The sequence below is a fragment of the Tiliqua scincoides genome, chromosome 3 (genome assembly GCF_035046505.1).
Source record: "Tiliqua scincoides isolate rTilSci1 chromosome 3, rTilSci1.hap2, whole genome shotgun sequence".
Classification (NCBI taxonomy): domain Eukaryota; kingdom Metazoa; phylum Chordata; class Lepidosauria; order Squamata; family Scincidae; genus Tiliqua; species Tiliqua scincoides.
In genome coordinates, this window is record NC_089823.1 from 184353686 (window position 1) to 184373155 (window position 19470).

A 19470-nucleotide genomic window follows, 5' to 3' on the forward strand; every position below is an offset into this window, starting at 1 on the left:
AAATGTAAAGCCAGGTGCCAATGTTAGTAGAAATAGGAATTTATGTGATGTCTTTCCATATTAGAACAAATGAAGAGGTAAAATGAAGAGTATTAATTCAAGGTTGTTTTTTTAAAGGGTCATCAGCTTCAGAGGTGTTGTCTCATGACATCTCATATCAGTTGGCCTTGAAGCATTATGAGCAATTCTGTACTTTGTTTCTTGCTAGAATGTGGTGCCTCTTCATTCTACTTTCGTCCTTCTTTTACACTGGAGTTTCTGAAGAAACTAAAAGACTGATAGAATCTGTATTTGGTTTATATCTCAACCACAGGTTGCTTGTGTAATTGTGAACATATGTTTTTATTGATTAGTGTGGTGGTTTTCTCTAAATATATCAGAAACTTGTACTCCCGATGCTACAAACAATTGACAGCCCAATCCTATGCATGTCTACTCAGAATTAAGTCCCATTAGAATCAATGGGGCTTACTCCCACAAAAGTGTGGATAGGCTTGGGCTGTCAGACCATAGTGCCTTCTAAACCTCCAAGAAGGGAGGAGGATGTGAATTTGAGCCCAGAAGTTTCCATCTTCTGAGAAAAATAGTGGGAAAGTTGTTCTAAGATGGTGTTTCTCAATCAGTGGCACTGGCACCACCAGTGGTACTAGAGTTGGTGCCTTGGTGGTACTCACAGGACCCCTGGACACCTCCCGCCCAGCAGTGAGACCAGGAACATGACACAACAAACAGTGGTAGGATGCTCAGTGGGCAGAGCTCCAAAGCGTGCTTTTCTGTGCTTGAAAAAGCCCTACTGTTCATCCTGAACCTCTTACTGATGTTTGTCATGACACATCTGGCCTCCCAACCTGGAAGTAACTGGTGGTGATGCCACTACCAGTTACTTTCGTGGTACTTTGAATAGGTGGACCATGTGAAGTGGTATGGCAGGGGACAAACCTTGAGAAACACTGTTCTAAGACAGGCTACTGAGAGAAATCAGCAGACTTCTGTGCCACTTGGAGTGACCCTGAACAATTTGATACAGGTCAGTGGGAAATGAGAAAAAGGGCTTATTGGACTTTTATTTCAGATGGTGGTGTTGTATTCTGTCTTGTGTTTAATTATTATATTACAAGATTTTATTTTCTGACAGCAAAGAACAAACAGAGGCTCCCCAACTTGGACTTCTTCTTGCTGCTAAACAAAGTTCATTCATACCATAAAGGAGATATCTAATAAATGAATTCATCTCATAAAGAAGTTGAAATTTCTATAAGTTGTGGGATGTAAAAGAAGGTATCTTTAATGTATTTAATATACATTATCACTTATTTTATTCTATTTACTTGTCAATATTCTGTAATGCCTCCTCTCTTATATCCTTCAAATCACTTTAACATTCACATTCAAATCACATTCTTCCTCCCCTTTGAAATCCAGTTTATGTATACGTAACTGAGATAATGGCATGGTCTTAACTCCTCTGCTAACTGGTTAAGAGGCACTTTTTCAAGTGGGTGCTCCTCTTTTATTTAGCAGGGGGAGAGTAACTGGCCCACCTCACCCCAGCAGTGTCTTTTCTAGTGGCTGTCTGCTGGTGTTGCATCTTTTTAGATTGTGAGCCCTTTTGGGACAGGGAGCCATTAGATATTTGATTTTCTCTGTAAACCACTTTGTGAACTTTTTGTTGAAAAGCGGTATATAAATACTGTTGTTGTTGTTGTTGTTGTTGTTGTTGTCTTCCCCTGCTTATCTTGGCCTCCATTTCCCTCCCCTTCCTCTGTTGTTTCACTTGTGTTTATTATCTAGATCAGGGGTCTCTAAACTTTTTGGCCAGAGGGCCGCATCAAATATCTGGCATGGTGTTGAGGGCGAAAAAAAAATTAAATATAAAATTTATTTAAATAAATTAGAGATGGAACTTAGATGAGTGAATAAATGAATGAATTGGATCATTCATTCAACCTCTCTGGCCCTTGAACACCTTCCAGACGCAACCAGAGCATAGTTCCAGTCATATTTGGCCAAGGGCCAGAGGTTTTCAGGGGACAAGAGGCTGGCTGCAGGCCGGATAGAGGCTCGCCCTGGGCTGCATCTGGCCCCCGGGTCGGGGTTTGGAGACCCCTGATCTAGATTGTAAATCCCTTGGGGCAGCATCCTATACTCTCATTCTTGTAATCATGATGCAAAACACCATGCATGTTGATGGTGTAATGGCAGTGATAGTAATAATTTTCAGTCTCCTGAACTTACCTGGAACCATACTGTGATAGATTAGTAATGTACATCACTTCATTTCTTAGTCCTTGATAACTAACAGGTGAATGTGTGACTCAACCTGATTTGTAATGGTAGGGCAGCCCAATTTTGAGCTGCCTGGCGCGTGGGACTGCCGCAGCACAAAAAATTGCTGCTGCGGTATTCTGTGTGCAACCAGTCAGACTGCGGTGGCTTCTTGAGGGAAGAAGACTTTCATCTCCTTCCCCCAGGTAAGGGAAGTAGCCCTACTAAAAAGTGGGGCTACTTAGTTCTATGGCAGCTCTGGATCTGCCGCAGAATCAGAGTCCCTTGACAGATGGTGCAGTATGACATGGGGTTCAGGATCTGGTGGAGCCAAGCTCTACTACTCACCTCCTGCTTCACTCCCTTCCCCCACCACACCCTCTCCTCTCCATTCACCCACCTCAGAACACCTCCTACCCACATCCCTCACTCACCTCTCTGCCACCAGGCGGTCCGGGTTAGCTCCGGTGCTGGGCCCGCAGTAAGGGCTTGCAAACATGCTTTACGGCACATTTGCAACAGTGCATGCGGGCAGTGAGATGGTGCGCATGGGTCAGGATCGGGCCCTTAGTCACACATGCAGATCAATAGCTGAGGTTGCACATCACACAACGAACATTGGTGTGCATGATTATTATCATTCCTCAGTCACAATTAATACATGTATATTCCCTAACCTTTTCCTGGTTCGGGTCCTTAGTCACACATGCAGATCAACAGCTGAGGCTGCACACATCGCACAATAGTGTGTGTTATTATCAGTCCCCAGTTAAAATTAATACACGCATATTCCCTAACCTTATCCTCTTGCTTGCCTTGGACTATTAGCAGAGACTGCTAGTTTGATCACACTTGATCGCTGAGTATTTTTTTAAGAGGCAGGATATATCCTCTGCCTAAGGGCTCAACTTTGTTTCAGTTTTGCTTCCATTTCCATCTTTTAAATAAAGCAAAATCCAGATTTGGTCAATACATCATTGTGTGTGGCAAATTATCATGTTTTTAAGTGTGAACTTGTCCAGTTCTTAGTCATTTATCTTGTGGGTTCCATTCCAGGTCAGCTCAAGGGTGAACCTTTACTGGTGATGAATGTGCATATTCTTCTCTGTATTTGTACAGACCTTATTAACCTATATCCTCCTTAATCTTTCATAAAAGATGCATTATTCATCTATTGTTGCAACAGACACCAGTGAGACGGCCTGTGTGAGGCTGCTAATAGACAGTGGTTCAGCATGCAGGGGAAACTTAACAAGGGCAGGGTACAATTCTAAGCATGTTTATTCAGAATTGAATCTCGCTGAGGTCAGTAGGTCATACTTCCTAGTCAGGCAACATATCGCCCATGGAAAAATTCAAATCAAATTGGAAGGTTTGTGGGAAGTGAAAGTGTCCTGTGGAGCTCCCAGATCTACCTTAAATTTGCTTCTTTTGTCACCTTTGCAGCCACAATGATCCATGCCATTTTGTTTCTCCCTGTGCTAGAAGGTAGAGAGACTTGCCTATAGTTACCTTGGCAACAGGGTGACTCTTCCAGTACACAGGACCGGCAGATAGACAATATCGCTCACATAATGGGCAGATTTCATAAGGCCTCCTTGAAGCATTGATGAAAGTGCAAATGGTTGGCAACGTTCAGTCTCGAAAGACTATGGTATAAGCCTACAGCACCCGGTATTCCCAGACAGTCTCCCATCTAAGTACTAACCAGGCCTGACCCTGCTTAGCTTCCAAGATCAGGCATGTGCCAGGTAACAGCAAATAGCCAAGTCAATGAGTCTGTTTTGGCTCCATTCTCTTCTCGTGTGAGAGTACTTACAACAGCCATGGGGACCAGATCCTATATGAGATTCATGAATTCAAAGGAACAAAGCAAGTGTGCATGAGACTGCAACCTTATAGCCTGATCAACTGTAGAGTTAGGCAGGCCTAAGCTTGTTGAAAACAATGGGTTAATTTGCACAGGGCAGAGCTGCTTGTGGCATAAATGCTTGGTATTTTAAGGGATGCTAGAGAATCTGCTCATCACCACATGCAAATACTCAGAGCTTCAATCACAGTACAATATTAAGACACACCTCCTGACATTGGATGAGCAAGGCTGCAATCCTAACCACACTTATGTGGGAGCAAGCTCCTTTGACTATAATGGGACTTCTGAGTAGACATGCATAGAATTGAGCCCAATCCTATACATACCTACTTCAAAGAAATCCCACTATAGTCAATGGAGCTTGCTCCCACATACGTGTGGATAGGATTTTAGCCTTAAACTGTTTTATTGTGGCAACTTTGCTGCCAGGAGCTTGGGAAACTGTAATAAAGGGATGCAGTTCTGTACTGCTAACAGAACTCTAATGAAGCCCATGCAACAATAATTCTTTTATAGGGAAATGCCAAGGTTTCTTTACAAGCTTGGCCAAAGTTGAACCCACAATTGAGGTATTAATTTTTGGTTTATATGTTCTTGTCAACTCAGGCTCCCATCCCTATCTTCTCTCCCTTCCCCTTTTCTTCTGCCCCAACCTGTTATGTTCCTGCTTCCTTACCAAGTTTAAAAATGCAGTCAGATGCTGGGGAGTGGAAGAGAAGAGGATATATCTTGATTAGGATAGCAGAGTCCAGCTGTAGCCTGCTCTGTTTGCAAGGGTCTTATGACTCAGAAGTGGCATTTAAAAGTTAAACTGATTCAGATTCACAGGGCTGATTTATGGCACAATCCTACGGTGCCTCTGCGCCAGCACTGTAAAACATGTTGCAACAGCATGCCAGTTAGTAGCATTGGTGAGATGGCCTGCGCCAGTCAGCATCAACACGGGGCAATGCGTGCTAGACACAGTATGTTCTGCACTGGGAAGTGCAGGGTTGGAGAGTGAGAGGGGAGGGCCCATGGGGCAGGATTGGCAGCAGCAGGGCATATTGTATCCTACCTCCCTTCCTATCCACCTGCAACTTAGCAGGCCAAGGTCTGGGTTGCCCCATTGCTGTCACTGGGGCATTGCTGGGGCAGGGGGGGGAGTAAGGGATGAAGTTCCCTTTGTCTTGCGGAGACCCCCAGCATGCAAAATTCCCCTGCACTGGTGCTGCTGCATCAGCATAGGGGAATTTAGTTTAGTTAGGACTGGGGTGTTAGTTTTACATGAATGGAAGTGAAGTACATCCTGACCCAGTCAGTGTGCATAGGGTTGCAGCCTTGATAATTAAGCCCCAGGCATACTTGTGTAAGGGCACAAACAGCTGATCAGGAAATGTTCTTACAGCCACTGCAGGAGTTTCATTGTTAATCTCTGCTGTAGTTCTTAGTTACAGAATTAAGAATGCCCATGGTATGTGTGTGTGTGTGTGTGTTAGAACTGAAGCCAAAATTAATTGTGCGCAGGAGGCCTTAGATATATGGGAGGCTAGAACATTAAAAGAACCTCTCTGCAGTAGAAATTGTTAATCTGTCTGAAATGTATGAAATAAAGCTAAAAATGTTTTAAGATTTGAAGCTCTGTAGGTGGACAATTAATGAGGTGCGAATTGGCTGAGAAGAGACACCAGTGGTGATGCTACGATCCTAACAAGAAAAACCTTTGTCCAAAGCTTTAAAGCTAAAGCACAGTCTCCTTACAGTTGGTGGTTGTAGTGGAGTTTACTACTTGCTGTTGAGCCAATTTTTTTCCTGACAGTAGGCAGCTGAAACTCCATCATAGCCGTGGTTCATGATGTCGTCAGTCACAAATCTCAATTTTTTCTGTTTCCCTGAATGTCCAAACTCAAAGTCTGCCAAGTCATCACTTGCTACACAAGCTGTAATTGATTGTGTTACTATCTGGCAGGAGTTCTTGGATGCTGCTTCACTACTCATTAATTCTGTAATGCAGATAAACTGATGCAGTCTTCTCTGTCTAAGGCCACTCCCTCCTTTTCCCTGAGGGTGACGCAGTACTTGCTGCAATTTTGGTCGCCGAGTCTTCTTGACCTTGGGGTGGGAGACAGGCACAGAATGTATTACAGATGCAGCATGGATATCTTGATGTCCAAAGCAAGAGCAACTTATAAAGAGTGGAGCTGTCACCCTGCCTTTGGTGATTTATTTCTGTAGCAAGAATGCTCCGAACGTGCTCCAAAACGCAAAATACACACACCTGTTATAAAGTTGTTAACATTTTAATCCTTTGCCGAATTAATGTATGCATTTTGTTTATGCATTTACATTGCAAATATTTGTATCCCACTTTTCTATTAGGAAAAATCAGGATGGTGATGACAGAAGGAGATGCGTCCATTGCCCACCACTGTCCAGTAAGTGTCAGGTTTACGAGGTGATGATGTGCAGCAGTAGCTGCTCCTGCCTCTTAGGACTTCCTCTTAGGGCATCCAGGTAGATCTTCTGGCTGCCCCCCTGACACTGTCCACAAATTGCTCAGCAAACTTGCTACAGTCAGTTCTCTCTACATGTGGATTTGCTATCTGCGGATTTGCTCACCTTCAAGGAGCAGGATTGCCGCCTACCTCTTGGTATTTGCAGTGTGTTCTTGGCTCTCTCTGCCATCCCTGGCCATCCTGAAGCAATCTGTGATATCAGGAAGCTGGCAGAGACCATCAGCAAGGCAGTAAAGACCTCCAAAATGCTGCCCATGACTAGCAAGGCGTTCTGGTTATCTACTGACATTTGAAGCTTCCCATGGCCCCTTTAAAGGGCTCTGCAGTAGTTGGGTGTACCATTTTGAAGGTCTCTACTGCCTTGCTGAAGGTCTCCACTGGAGTCTGAGGGTTCCTGCTGCTGGCAGGTAAGCTATCCCTCCCCCAACCTCATTGATCACATAGGATCAATGATTCCCTATCTACAAATTTGATATCCTCTAGAGTTTCTAGGTACCTAACCTCCGCAGATAGTGAGAAATGACTGTACTTTAGTCTTCTGCTGATTTTAAAACATATAGGATTACCATGTGCGGCTGGGGAGTGGATGTGCTCTTGCACACTTCTACCATATGAACAAAACCTTTATGTGTAAGGGCTGTGAAGACACATAGGGTGGGAACAGAGTCTGCCGGGGCACTCCTCCTCCCCAGCATGTTCACTGGCTATACCCACTTTAAATATCACAAAAGGCGTAGCCATTCTGGTGCCCTGCATGTCATTTGTCTGTAGATGCCACTTCATTTCCTATTAGATACTTGGTTGTTTTTCATACCTCTCAGATTACATGGATGTGTGAAGGATACCATGAAATCTAAAGTAGTGCTGTAAATGGAAGAAGGGAAAAAAAGGTGTCAAGACTAAAAAGTTAACGGTGAAAATGACAGACCTGTCAATCTAAAATCTAAGCATTCAGGGAAGCTTGAATAAAGCTATCTAACCTACAATTATATTGTCTTGTATCTTGTCCCAATAGAATTCACTTTCCATTATAGTACATGGAGAATTTACTCACTTTGTGCTGGGTTGGGCCATTTAGATGCTCATAAACAACACATTTTGGGTTTCAAAAGTGGTTCCTTCAGAATGTAGCTTGTATTTATTTGCTTTGAGGTATTAAGAAGTAACAAGAATAAAATATGTGTACGCTCTGCTATTTTAGGACCATGTCACTGCACATTTGACATCCAAGCATGAATCCAGATGTCAATCTCATTCCTTTTTATCATGGAAGAAAGCAAAAAAGACTAGGTACACCAATGGATTCCTCTGCACCTACAGGCTGCCAGGATTTTCTTTCTCTTAGGGATTAGGTAAGGAAAAACAGTACCTTAACCACAATGGAGAAAACTGAGACTTCTCCCCACTGCCACATTCCTCTTAAAAAATCCAGTGACTCACTGCCCAATCCTATCTCCCATCATGTTATAGCATGCAACCACACCAACAGAGGTGGTGCTACATGGTATTGTGTGTGTGTGTGGAGGGGGGCATTGGACAGGAGGTAAATGAAAATATTTCATGTACCCCCTAGTAGGCTGTGATTGCCTATAGTGTCCTAAGACCTATGCCAGATATGTAGCCTGGTGCATGTCTGAAGAGACCCAGGTAGTGGGACAGGCAGAAAAATGGGCAATAAGATCTATCCCTCCCTCTCCCTGACACACCCCTGGTTCCTTTCCCAACATGCCCTGTTATTCCTCCTACCTGCCTATGGCCCATCCCTGCCACCAACTTACTGGTCCCTGCAGAGCCTCCCGGAGCCACCGTTCTGCATGCTGCACCTCTCAATGTTTGCAGCAGTGGCCCAGCAGCGTACGACAGTGACCTGACTTTCATGCCACTGTAAAGCATTGTGCATAAAGATGACTGGGGGCTTAACATTGGAATTCCAATGCAGCTAACAATAATCATCCCCAATAGCTTGAAAAGCAATGCAAGCTCATCATTCTCACTTGTGGAAGATATTCTCTCTGAAATGGAAATCTCATTCAGAAATAGTGTTTCTATGAGGTGCCTATAGACTCTATATAGTCTCTTGGAGCATGCCTCCATATTTTAATTAGGTATTTTTTAACCCTTGAGAAGAAACAAAGAGCACAAAATTTCAAGTTCTCAGAAACACAAAACTGAACCCAGGTCTCCTAGATTGCAGACAAACAGATTGCAGTTTTCCTTCCCGTCCAGTAAGGTCACCATCCTTCCTGCTGCAGAAATTCAACAAATGCCACATGTCTCAGCATGGAGATGTAAAGAGCTGTGCCTGCTGAACTACTTCTTAACATGGCAGCTGTTAGGAGCATAGAAATTGCCTTCTACTGAGTCAGAATGTTGCTCTCATATTGGTCAGTATTGTCTACAATACAGCAGCTCTCCAAGATGGGGGGGGGGTCTTTCCCTACCCTACCTGAAGTTGCCTGGAATTGAACTCCAGGGAAGCTTCTGCATGCAAAGCAGGTGCCCTTTGCCCTCTTATTCTAGTAATATATGAGAGAACAATTTGGAGTGATAAATGGGTCACTATTTATTCAATAATACATAGAATAACTTGCAGCACGTTCTAATTATCTTGCCACCCCTTCCCCTTTTAGTGTGAACTCGTAACTTGGGAGAGATGGTAAGCTACTCTCTATTACCGCCTTTTGAGCATTTCTATCCAGACCCAGAGTCACAGATCATTTTCTGACAATCCCAGCTTGTCTATGGGCCAACCCCAGGATCAAGAAGCATGACTGATAAGTGAATGAGAAGGAAGACATCGCTGCTTCTGCACCAAGAGATTTAAAAGAATCTATCTGATGGTGAAGGCTACCAGCCCTAAGAGGGCATACACTTCCACCCATTGTGTTGTTTTAGGGGACTGTGTTGTTTTAGCTCCGTGTTTCTCAAATTGTGGGTCAGGAGCCACCAGTGCAAGTGAAAATTTTTGAAACATTAAAAAATAGGCTTTTCAAGCACACTTGCCTCATTTGCAGAAGAAAATTGTTGACTGGAATGCTAACCTGTTGTATGAGGTTATTTTCATATCCCCAAATTAAAATGTCATATTTTCTGATTTTCTCTAATAATTAGCATACTGTAGATCACATGTGAACCCAGTTGCAGTCTTTTGTCTAGTCTGGAAGTCCCTAACTGCACATCTTGCTCTCCTGTTCAGCCTTCTGGGTACCCTGGAATGACTGTAAAGGTTTGGGGGAACAGTCCTGAACACCATTTCTAGGAAGAGTATAGCAACAGACTCATATCTATGCACTGGGAGAGTATGTCCACATGCTATATGTAAAATTTCTAGCAGGAACACAGGGTCCCCAATTACTATTAATTATTAATTAATAATTACTAAAAATACAATATTATTCCTTTCTAGATCTCAGTGGATTGTGATAGAGTGTCATTTTTAAATGTGTGTCCTAGTGCTAAAAAGTTTGGAAAGTACTGCTTTAGCTTGTTCCAGAGAAGTACAATAACTTTATATTGCCTGATGCAGTGTCACATGGCATCAAATTACTGCTCCACAGTCTCCTGTTGTGTGCCTCCTGCAGATAATAGAGTCGCAAGTCACTAAGGCAGCCTGTATAGTTAAAATCATGCCCATGGTTCCAAGACTGCAGCTATTTCCAAGATTTTAGTACCTTTTCTGCAGTTCAGCTCAGAGCTGTTGACCCATTTCCTCCTTGTTTGGCTGATTTGCCATTTAAAAGCTACCATCCTCTGCAGGGAAAGTGATTTGTTCAAAGTGTCCAAGCCTTAACTTTTTTCTTCCTCAACTTTTTTTCTTTTTTCTTTTTAAAATGTGATCTATGTATTGCCAAAAGTTTTTATCAAGGACAGTAAAAACCTTTCAGCTTTAAAACTAATTGCCCCAAAATCAAAGGCATGAGAAAGCTGGCTGTCTCCCATAAATAAGTCGTGGGTCACGTAAATCTTGCTAAACATTAGTATTAGATGCACAGTCTTGCACAATGTATAAATTTGCTACTGCAGAAATGTATTTTCTCTCCAGGGAGGAAATCAAGCTCCTGCCTGCATGTTCTTCCTACCGCAAGGACTGTTTCTTTCCTCTCCCAATCAGAGCTCTCCTGCTTCCATAATATATGCTGAGAGCATCAGTCAAGTCAATGTGTCTGGGAGACTGATGGCAGGGAAGAATGGCTTCTGTGTTTTGGGGATGAGAAATATTGGTCAGAAATAGCTTAATAGCAGACACGATGGAGCTAATTCTGTACATTCTGCTATGGGATTGGTAGCAAATTGGCACCTGGCAGCCCTGGAAAATTATTTCTGAATACAGTTCCTCTCAGTCCTGCAGCTAGAACTATATTTTAAAAAAGACTTTAACAGCCGTATTTCAAGCTGCGAAAATATGGATGGCCTCTATTTTGGGTCTCTATCTTGGTCAAAGTGTCCCCTGTCTCTCTTTTCTTCCTTTTCTCGAAATCAGTTGCTGACAATTAGTAATTGATGCTTATACCTTGCAGGAAACTGGTACTGCCTAAACAAAACTGTATCAGGGTGTACTTTTAAGTACATGTTAACATGCGCACATGGGGGCAAATCTATGTTGTGTGCTGGGACCCCATGTAGTGGCCAGCTTGGTGGGTAGATGAGGGTGAAAGGTTCAGCAAACAAACTTTAATTGTCTGTATAGTTAACCATAAAGGGAAGGGAAAGAATATTAAACTTGCACCCAGGCACACACAGCACTCAGGCAACAAAAGAAGGGATAGAGGCACTAAACAAGTCATCAGTTTAATTGCACACAAGACAAGGAAAGATAGTAAGGGAGTTGTGAGTTGGCAAGTTTATGCCAAGAATCAAGCTTACCAAACCTTTTATTATTTATTTATTTTTCACATTTTTATACTGCCTTTCCTCCAAGGAGCTCAGGGTGGTGCACATAGTTCTTCCTCCCCTCTTTTTGTCCTCACAACAACCCTGTGAGGTAGATGAGGCTGATAGTAACTGGCCCAAGGTCACCCAGGAAACTTTATGGGTAAGCAGGGCTTTGAACCTGGGTCTTCCAGGTCTAAGTCCAACTGCAGAACCACTACACCATCCTGCCTCTCTCTTTTCTGCTGTAAGGAGTGTGCTGTGTTGCAGGAGTTGCAGGGCTAGGTGGCATGGTCAAGCAATCCTCCTGTTCCAAAATGGTTGGCAACCTTCAGTCTCGAAAGACTATGGTATAAGCCTACAGCACCCGGTATTCCCAGGCGGTCTCCCATCCAAGTACTAACCAGGCCTGACCCTGCTTAGCTTCCAAGATCAGACAAGATCAGGCATGTGCAGGGTAACAGTTGCTGTCTAAATGATGGAAAGAGGACTCTGAAGCAAGCCAGGCAGAGTAGCCATTACAAACTCAAGGAAGGGAAGCAGGGCAAGAGAGCGAGAGCTGCTTTTCCAGGTGGCGTGTTACGTGCCGGCCCACAAAGGATGGATGTTTGTGGTGGCAAAGGGGATTCAGACAAGCAGAGCTATCAGCAGAATAATGCTTTTCCTATGGCCAATCCCACCACCCAGCCAGTTTGCCACTATTAATAAACATGCACAGGAGCAGAGGCTGCTTAGATTTCCAGAAAAAGGAAATACTTTACGTTTCACAGTTGCGTGTATCTCCTAATCCAGGGGTGTCCAAAGTTTTTGGCAGGAGGGCCACATCATCTCTCTGACACTGTGTCGGGGGCCAGGGGAAAAAAAGAATTAATTTACATTTAAAATTTGAATAAATTTGCATAAGTTTACATAAATGAATATATTAAAGATGAACTTATATGAATGAATGAAGGTCTTGCAATAGCTCAAGGCCTATAAAAGGCCTTGCACAAAGCAAGGCTGGTCTTTCCTTTGCTGCCACTACTGCATCACAGACATGAAACAACAAGCACTGGAGGGAGCCCTCATCCCACAGCTCATGCGAGAGGTCAAACAATCGCCCTCACACTGAGAGCAGTTGCGTCGGGCCAGTGTGGGCTCCAACAAATCTCTGGAGGACCAGAGGCTCATTGGAGACTGGGGGCTCCCTGAGGGCCGCATTGAGAGGCCTCGAGGGCTGCAAGTGGCCCCAGGGCTGAGGTTTGGGCACCCCTGTTCTAATCTAAGGTATCAGTGGCTTCTTTAACTTAAGGAACAGAGAACACTACAGCTGTTCTCTTTGCATGTTTGGAGAAATGGGATGTACCCCTTGGCAATGGCTATCTGCCATTGGGGACAGAGCCTGCAGCCTTTGGTGTTGCTGCTTTGGCGGTCAGGAAGTAAAGAGGCGGGAACATGTGGGTGAAAGGGAGGGAGGAAGGTACACAAGGGACACACCTCCTGCAGGTACCACAGAGCATAGGAAAGGGTCTCTGCATCTGGACTATATGGTGTCCCCTTGAGTCCTTCACATAGCACTACATCCATATTTCAGTAGTTTGGCCACTAACAATGCCTGTTCAGTCCATGCTGACGCAGAGGTTTTCAACTGCATTTGATGAAGACAAGGAAAGACGAAAAAGGGAGTGGGGAGTTACTGATCCTGGGTGCTGACTTGTGGTTGGGCCTTGGGTTGCAGTTGAAATGGGGGGTGGCTTAATGTAGACCAGTAGGTCAACCAGATCTGTTGGTTTTGTGATGAATGGGTAACTTTAGTAAGAATTCAGACATGAGAAATGGACTGCATAAAAACTGATCTGGTTACTATCAGTTTGGGTTACTATCAGATTGGAAAAATTATGTATCTTTCTAAGTGTCATTGTCAAGTTGTCCATCTGCTCCTTCTCTCCCCCCCACACTATGCCTTTTACTCATACCAGCTTTTTTCTCCAACTCTTTCACTGCAGAAATGCCTTGTGATCCTTGCTGGAACAAAGTCAGCTGTAAATAAAGAAGGCAAATTGGCACAATGTTGTCTAAGCAACATTTCCAAATTACCATGGCACCCACTTGGGTTTGCATTCTGCTCCTGCTGACAGTCCAAGTGGGTAGAAGCCAAGGCTATAGCAAGAATGTGCATTGAATTGCCATCATCTCTCAGAGCTTAATATATAGAATCAATAAAGGCTGCCGAGGCTGGTCTCTGGGAATTGGCATAGACTGGGGTTATCTGCGCAGAGCTGAGGTTTCAAATTCTAGAATTAAACAGACACATCTGAATCAGGGTGGGAAGCTAATGTCCACATGTCAGCACCCCAAGCACAATCCCATACCCATTGCAGATTCTGAAGCTCAAAGGAATCTAGCTTTTGTCTGCTCAGTCTTAAACCCAGCAGCCAGATTATCCTGGAGGAACTCATCTAACAAGGAGAAGGGCAAGTGATAGGAGCATTGCTATTTATTGGTATGGTTGGTGACTTAGGCAGAGCTTTTTAAAAAAGGTTCCTGCACTTTGTGAAGGAAAAAATTCACTGATCTGAAGATTCTTGGAAATTGCATTTACCAGTCCATGAAGGACCCTCTGACTAGTTGCGCTCTGTTGGCAGTGGGATCAGCTGTCCATTTAAGTTTCAGAGAATTTCTTGCCCTAGCCACTGAGAAGTGCTTATGGAAAGCAAGCTGAAAGGGTGGCTTGACCCAGCAAATTAACCATATGGTTGTGATCTGGGGTAAAAACAGATGTGTGCACATATGTTTGCACTAAGTTGTGCTGGAAATCACTGACAATGGTTGGGCAGCTATTTCACCTAAGCAGAAGTTTGCCACATGAAACAGCCTCTATAGGGTTTTGAGTGTGAATCAGGCCTTATTAATACGTTGAAAAAGCAAGCAAGGGCATTTCAGCGAAGTTTTTCAAAGAAATCATTGCAGAAGTCTTGGAGACAATTTTTCTTCCTGTTAATTAGCCGATGGAGCACATTCCTTGTGGATATTAACAAGGAAACATTTAATAAATGCTCAGGCATTTTCCATTAGTACCTTGATAATCTGCACTTAGCTAATTCGCACACAAAAATACCCCCCATGGACTCAGTGAAGATTTAATGCCAGAGAGCTTGTAATGGAGTCTTGTATTACAAAAATTTCATCACTTATACTAATATACTCCAGAGCATTTATTAGTGTACTGTGAAGTATTATGAATAATTAAAAATAAACTAGACTTGTCAAAGAAATGAACAAAATGCATTTTATGGTGCATGAGTTTGGCTCCCCCCCCTCCAATTTGCAATTCCTTTTTGGTTCACAAAGTCCAGCAATTTGCAATGGGTTTCCAAGGCATTAAGACGATTTAGTGATGCTCTGCTGTATAATTAAGAACATTTGTAGTTTAGACCAGCTTAGAGAGAGAGTGTGTGTGTGTGTTAAAAAGATAGGAAGGAAGGAATATGCTCTACAGCAGTGTTTCCTCAAACTGTGGGTTGGGACCCACTAGGTGAGTCGCGAGTCAATTTCAGGTGGGTCCCCATACATTTCAATATTTTATTTTTAATTTATTAGACTTGATGCTACCAAGGTATGTGACTGCATTTGGGGAAATGTTACAGACCTGTACTTTTAACAAGCTACTGTGTATATTCTTTAAACAATGATAGTCAATGGGACTTACTCCTGGGTAAGTGTGGGTAGGATTTCAGCCTAGGATTGTTAAAAATGTTCCTGCTTGATGATGTCACTTCTGGTCACTACATCACTTCCGGTGGGCCCTGAGAGATTCTCATTCTAAAATGTGGGTCCTGGCGCTAAATGTATGAGAACCACTGCTCTACAGTATTCGGGAACAAGGTATATTTCAATGACATGGTTTGGTATGGGAACTGAATATCTGGACGCTGTCAAATGTTGAATATTTGGGTTACAGCTGTCTTTGCTCTTTATAAAGCCTTTCATAAGGATAACTGGTTAGCTTTTTGTGACTTTATGAACAGCAGGAAATGGAGTTTTACTCCCAGAGTTTTTAGGCTGGTTTTGGAAGTCTTTCCTGCCTGAGCCTTATCTAAGCATTAGGTTAAGGTAAGAGCACTCAGAGTATATCTGCTCCCCTTAAGAACAGGTTAGGCCAGTGGGTCCCAAACCTTTTTGACTGGTGGTTCCCTTGACCTACTGGGCCATTGGCTGTGGCTCCACATTAGGACTACAATCCTATACATTGTATAAGGTGGCAGGTTGTTTGCAACGATTCCGTGGCTCCCTTGGCTGGTTTCCACAGGTCCCCGGGGAGCCATGGCTCACAGTTTGGGTATGAATGGGTTATACTAATGGGGTCTGTATTTGTTTTGTTCTTAAGACCAAAATCACTATTATGGGTAGTGAACATGTAAAATATGAAAAATAACATATTTACAGTACACTTACAGTATAGTACTGTATACTGGGTATAGTCTTATCTTGAAATTTGTTAGAGTTCATGGTATCCCAGCTCTTGGCCCCACCAGCAGTTTTGTTCCTCTTCCTCCTCCCTTCTGCCCCCAGGAATCCCTGGATTTAGCATCCCTGTTGACACAGTTTCATTGTACAACAGATTCATTGTCGTGAACTACTCGATTTCTGTTTGTTTTGTTTTGTTGTGGCTCCCCTACTCCCTGGGCTATTTAAGAAAAAATACTGTAGAGGTCAAACACGTTTTGCTGACGTTGTTGCTATGCCTGCATCAAAGCTTGTGAGGTTGGGAGTCTGGAGCCATCCCAGACACCGTGAGCAACATCCATAACTCAAACGTCTGTAACTCAAACATTCGTAGGTAGGAGAGTAAGAATAAGTGAATAAAGTTGACCTCTTGTAAAGAATGTACCTCTTTCTATGGTTTCATTGCATTTTGGGGGAACACTTGGCAAGCAAACCTGTCATCAGAGCTGATAAGACTGAAGATGTACTGACCTTCACACTAGCATGTATATCTCTAGCCTGCTCCCAATAAGATAAAATTAAAGTCCCACTTTCATTCTCTTCATGGAAGACTGAGTTTATAGAGATGTCAAACTCTAGCTTCTAGAGCAGTGTTTGTCAAAATGTGATCGGGACACACTAGGCAGATCGTGAGCCAATTTCAGATGGGTCCCCATTCATTTCAATATTTTATTTTTAATATATTAGACTAGATCAGGGGTGCCCAAACCCTGGCCCTGGGGCCACTTGCAGACCTTGAAGCCTCTTAATGAAGCCCTCAGAGAGCCCCCAGTCTCCAGTGAGCTTCTGGCCCTCCAGAGATTTGTTGGAGCCCACACTGGCCCGACACAACTTCTCTCAGCATGAGGGCAACTGTTTGACCTCTCGCGTGAGCTGTGGGATGAGGGCTCGCTCCAGTGCTTGTTGTTTCATGTCTGTGATGCAGCAGCAGCAGCAAAGGAAAGGCCAGCCTTACTTTGTGCAGTCTTTTTATAGGCCTTGAGCTATTGCAAGACCTGCATTCAGTCATATAAGTGCATCTTTAATATATTCATTTATGTAAACTTATGTAAATTTATACAAATTTTAAATGTAAATTAATTCTTTTTCTCCCTGGCCCCCGACACAGTGTCAGGGAGCTGATGTGGTCCTCCTGCCAAAAACTTCGGACACCCCTGGACTAGATGCTACCATGGTATGTGACTGCATTTGGGAAAATATTACAGATCTGTACTTTTAACAGGCTACTACATATATTGATATGTATCTCGCATTGATATTGAGACCTCGCATTGATACCAGCAAGACCCGGGATCAGAGAAAAGTGGAGGAATTTGCACAAGCGCTTGAGGAATCTCTTCCAGGCCCGGCCGACGCAAATGCATCCAACAGATGGGAACATTTTAAGAATACCGTTTACAACACCGCCTTGTCCATATTCGGCAAGAAGACCAACAAGGCGGCAGACTGGTTTGAAGCCCACTCTGAGGAGTTGACACCAGTCATTGAGGAAAAGAGGAGAGCTCAAGCAGCATACAAGGCCTGTCCCAGTGAGCGCAACCTGCAGGTCCTCCGAACTGCTCGCAGCAAAGTCCAACAGACTGCCAGGAGATGTGCTAACGACTACTGGCTCCAGCTCTGTTCCGAGATACAGATAGCAGCTGACACGGGCAACATCAAGGGGATGTATGATGGTATCAAGCAGGCCCTAGGTCCAACACAGAGGAAAATTGCCCCTCTGAAGTCTGCCACAGGCGAGGTCATCCAGGATCGGGCGCAGCAGATGGAACGCTGGGTGCAGCACTACTCTGAGCTATATTCCAGAGAAAATGTAGTCACCGAAGAAGCACTGAACAACATTGAGTGCCTGCCTGTGCTGGAAGAGCTTGACAGTGAACCAACCCTAGAAGAACTTCACGTGGCCCTGGACTCCCTTGCCTTTGGCAAGGCACCTGGAAAAGACAGCATCCCTGCTGAAGTCCTAAAATGCTGCAAAGAGATCATCGTCACTGAGCTGCATGAAATCCTCTGTCTCTGCTGGAGAGAAGGTGGAGTACCTCAAGACATGAGGGATGCAAACATCATCACGCTGTACAAGAACAAAGGTGACAGGGGTGACTGCAACAACTACCGCGGCATCTCTCTCCTTAGCGTTGTAGGAAAGCTGTTTTCCCAAGTTGTACTAAAGAGGCTCCAGGTACTTGCAGAGAGCGTCTATCCAGAATCGCAGTGTGGATTCCGAGCCAACAGGTCCACCACTGATATGGTATTCTCCCTTAGACAACTGCAGGAGAAATGCAGGGAACAACGACAGCCACTCTTTACAGCCTTCATAGATCTCACAAAGGCTTTCGACCTGGTCAGCAGAGACGGCCTCTTCAAGATTCTCCCCAAGATTGGATGTCCACCCAGGCTCCTCAGCATCATCAGATCTTTCCACAAGGACATGAAGGGCACTGTTGTCTTCGATGGCTCCACATCAGACCCTTTTGACATCCGAAGTGGAGTGAAGCAGGGCTGTGTTCTTGCACCAACCTTGTTTGGGATTTTCTTCGCTGTCCTGCTGAAGCAGGACTGCAACAGAAGGCATCTACCTCCGGACCAGATCAGACGGAAAGCTCTTCAACCTCTCCAGACTGAGAGCAAAATCCAAAGTCCAGCTGAAATGTCTGCGTGACTTCCTCTTTGCCGACGATGCAGCTGTCACTACCCACTCTGCCAAAGATCTCCAGCAGCTCATGGATCGTTTTAGCAAGGCCTGCCAAGATTTTGGACTGACAATCAGCCTGAAGAAAACACAGGTCATGGTTCAGGATGTGGACTCACCTCCCTGCATTACAATCTCTGAGCATGAACTGGAGGTTGTCCATGACTTTGTGTACCTTGGCTCAACGATCTCCGACACTCATTCTCTCGATACCGAGCTAAACAAGCGCATCGGTAAAGCAGCCACCACGTTTTCCAGACTCACAAAGAGAGTCTGGTCCAACAAGAAGCTGACGGAACATACCAAGATCCAGGTCTACAGAGCTTGCGTCCTGAGTACACTTCTGTACTGCAGCGAGTCATGGACTCTTCGCTCACAACAGGAGAGGAAACTGAGCGCTTTCCACATGCGCTGCCTCCGACGCATCCTCGGCATCACCTGGCAGGACAAAGTTCCAAACAACACAGTCCTGGAACGTGCTGGAATCCCTAGCATGTATTCACTGCTGAAACAGAGACGCCTGCGTTGGCTTGGTCATGTCGTGAGAATGGATGATGGCCGGATCCCAAAGGATCTCCTCTATGGAGAACTCGTGCAAGGAAAGCGCCCTGCAGGTAGACCACAGCTGCGATACAAGGACATCTGCAAGAGGGATCTGAAGGCCTTAGGGATGGACCTCAACAAGTGGGAAACCCTGGCCTCTGAGCGGCCCGCTTGGAGGCAGGCTGTGCAGCATGGCCTTTCCCAGTTTGAAGAGACACTTTGCCAACAGTCTGAGGCTAAGAGGCAAAGAAGGA

At 44.3% G+C, this 19470-nt stretch overlaps 1 pseudogene; it reads right to left on the reverse strand.

Annotated features, from left to right (window-relative positions):
* Window positions 1-11857: 11857 nt before the first annotated feature.
* On the reverse strand, window positions 11858-11974 carry LOC136646570 (5S ribosomal RNA; annotated as a pseudogene).
* Between the last annotated feature and the right edge of the window lie 7496 nt (window positions 11975-19470).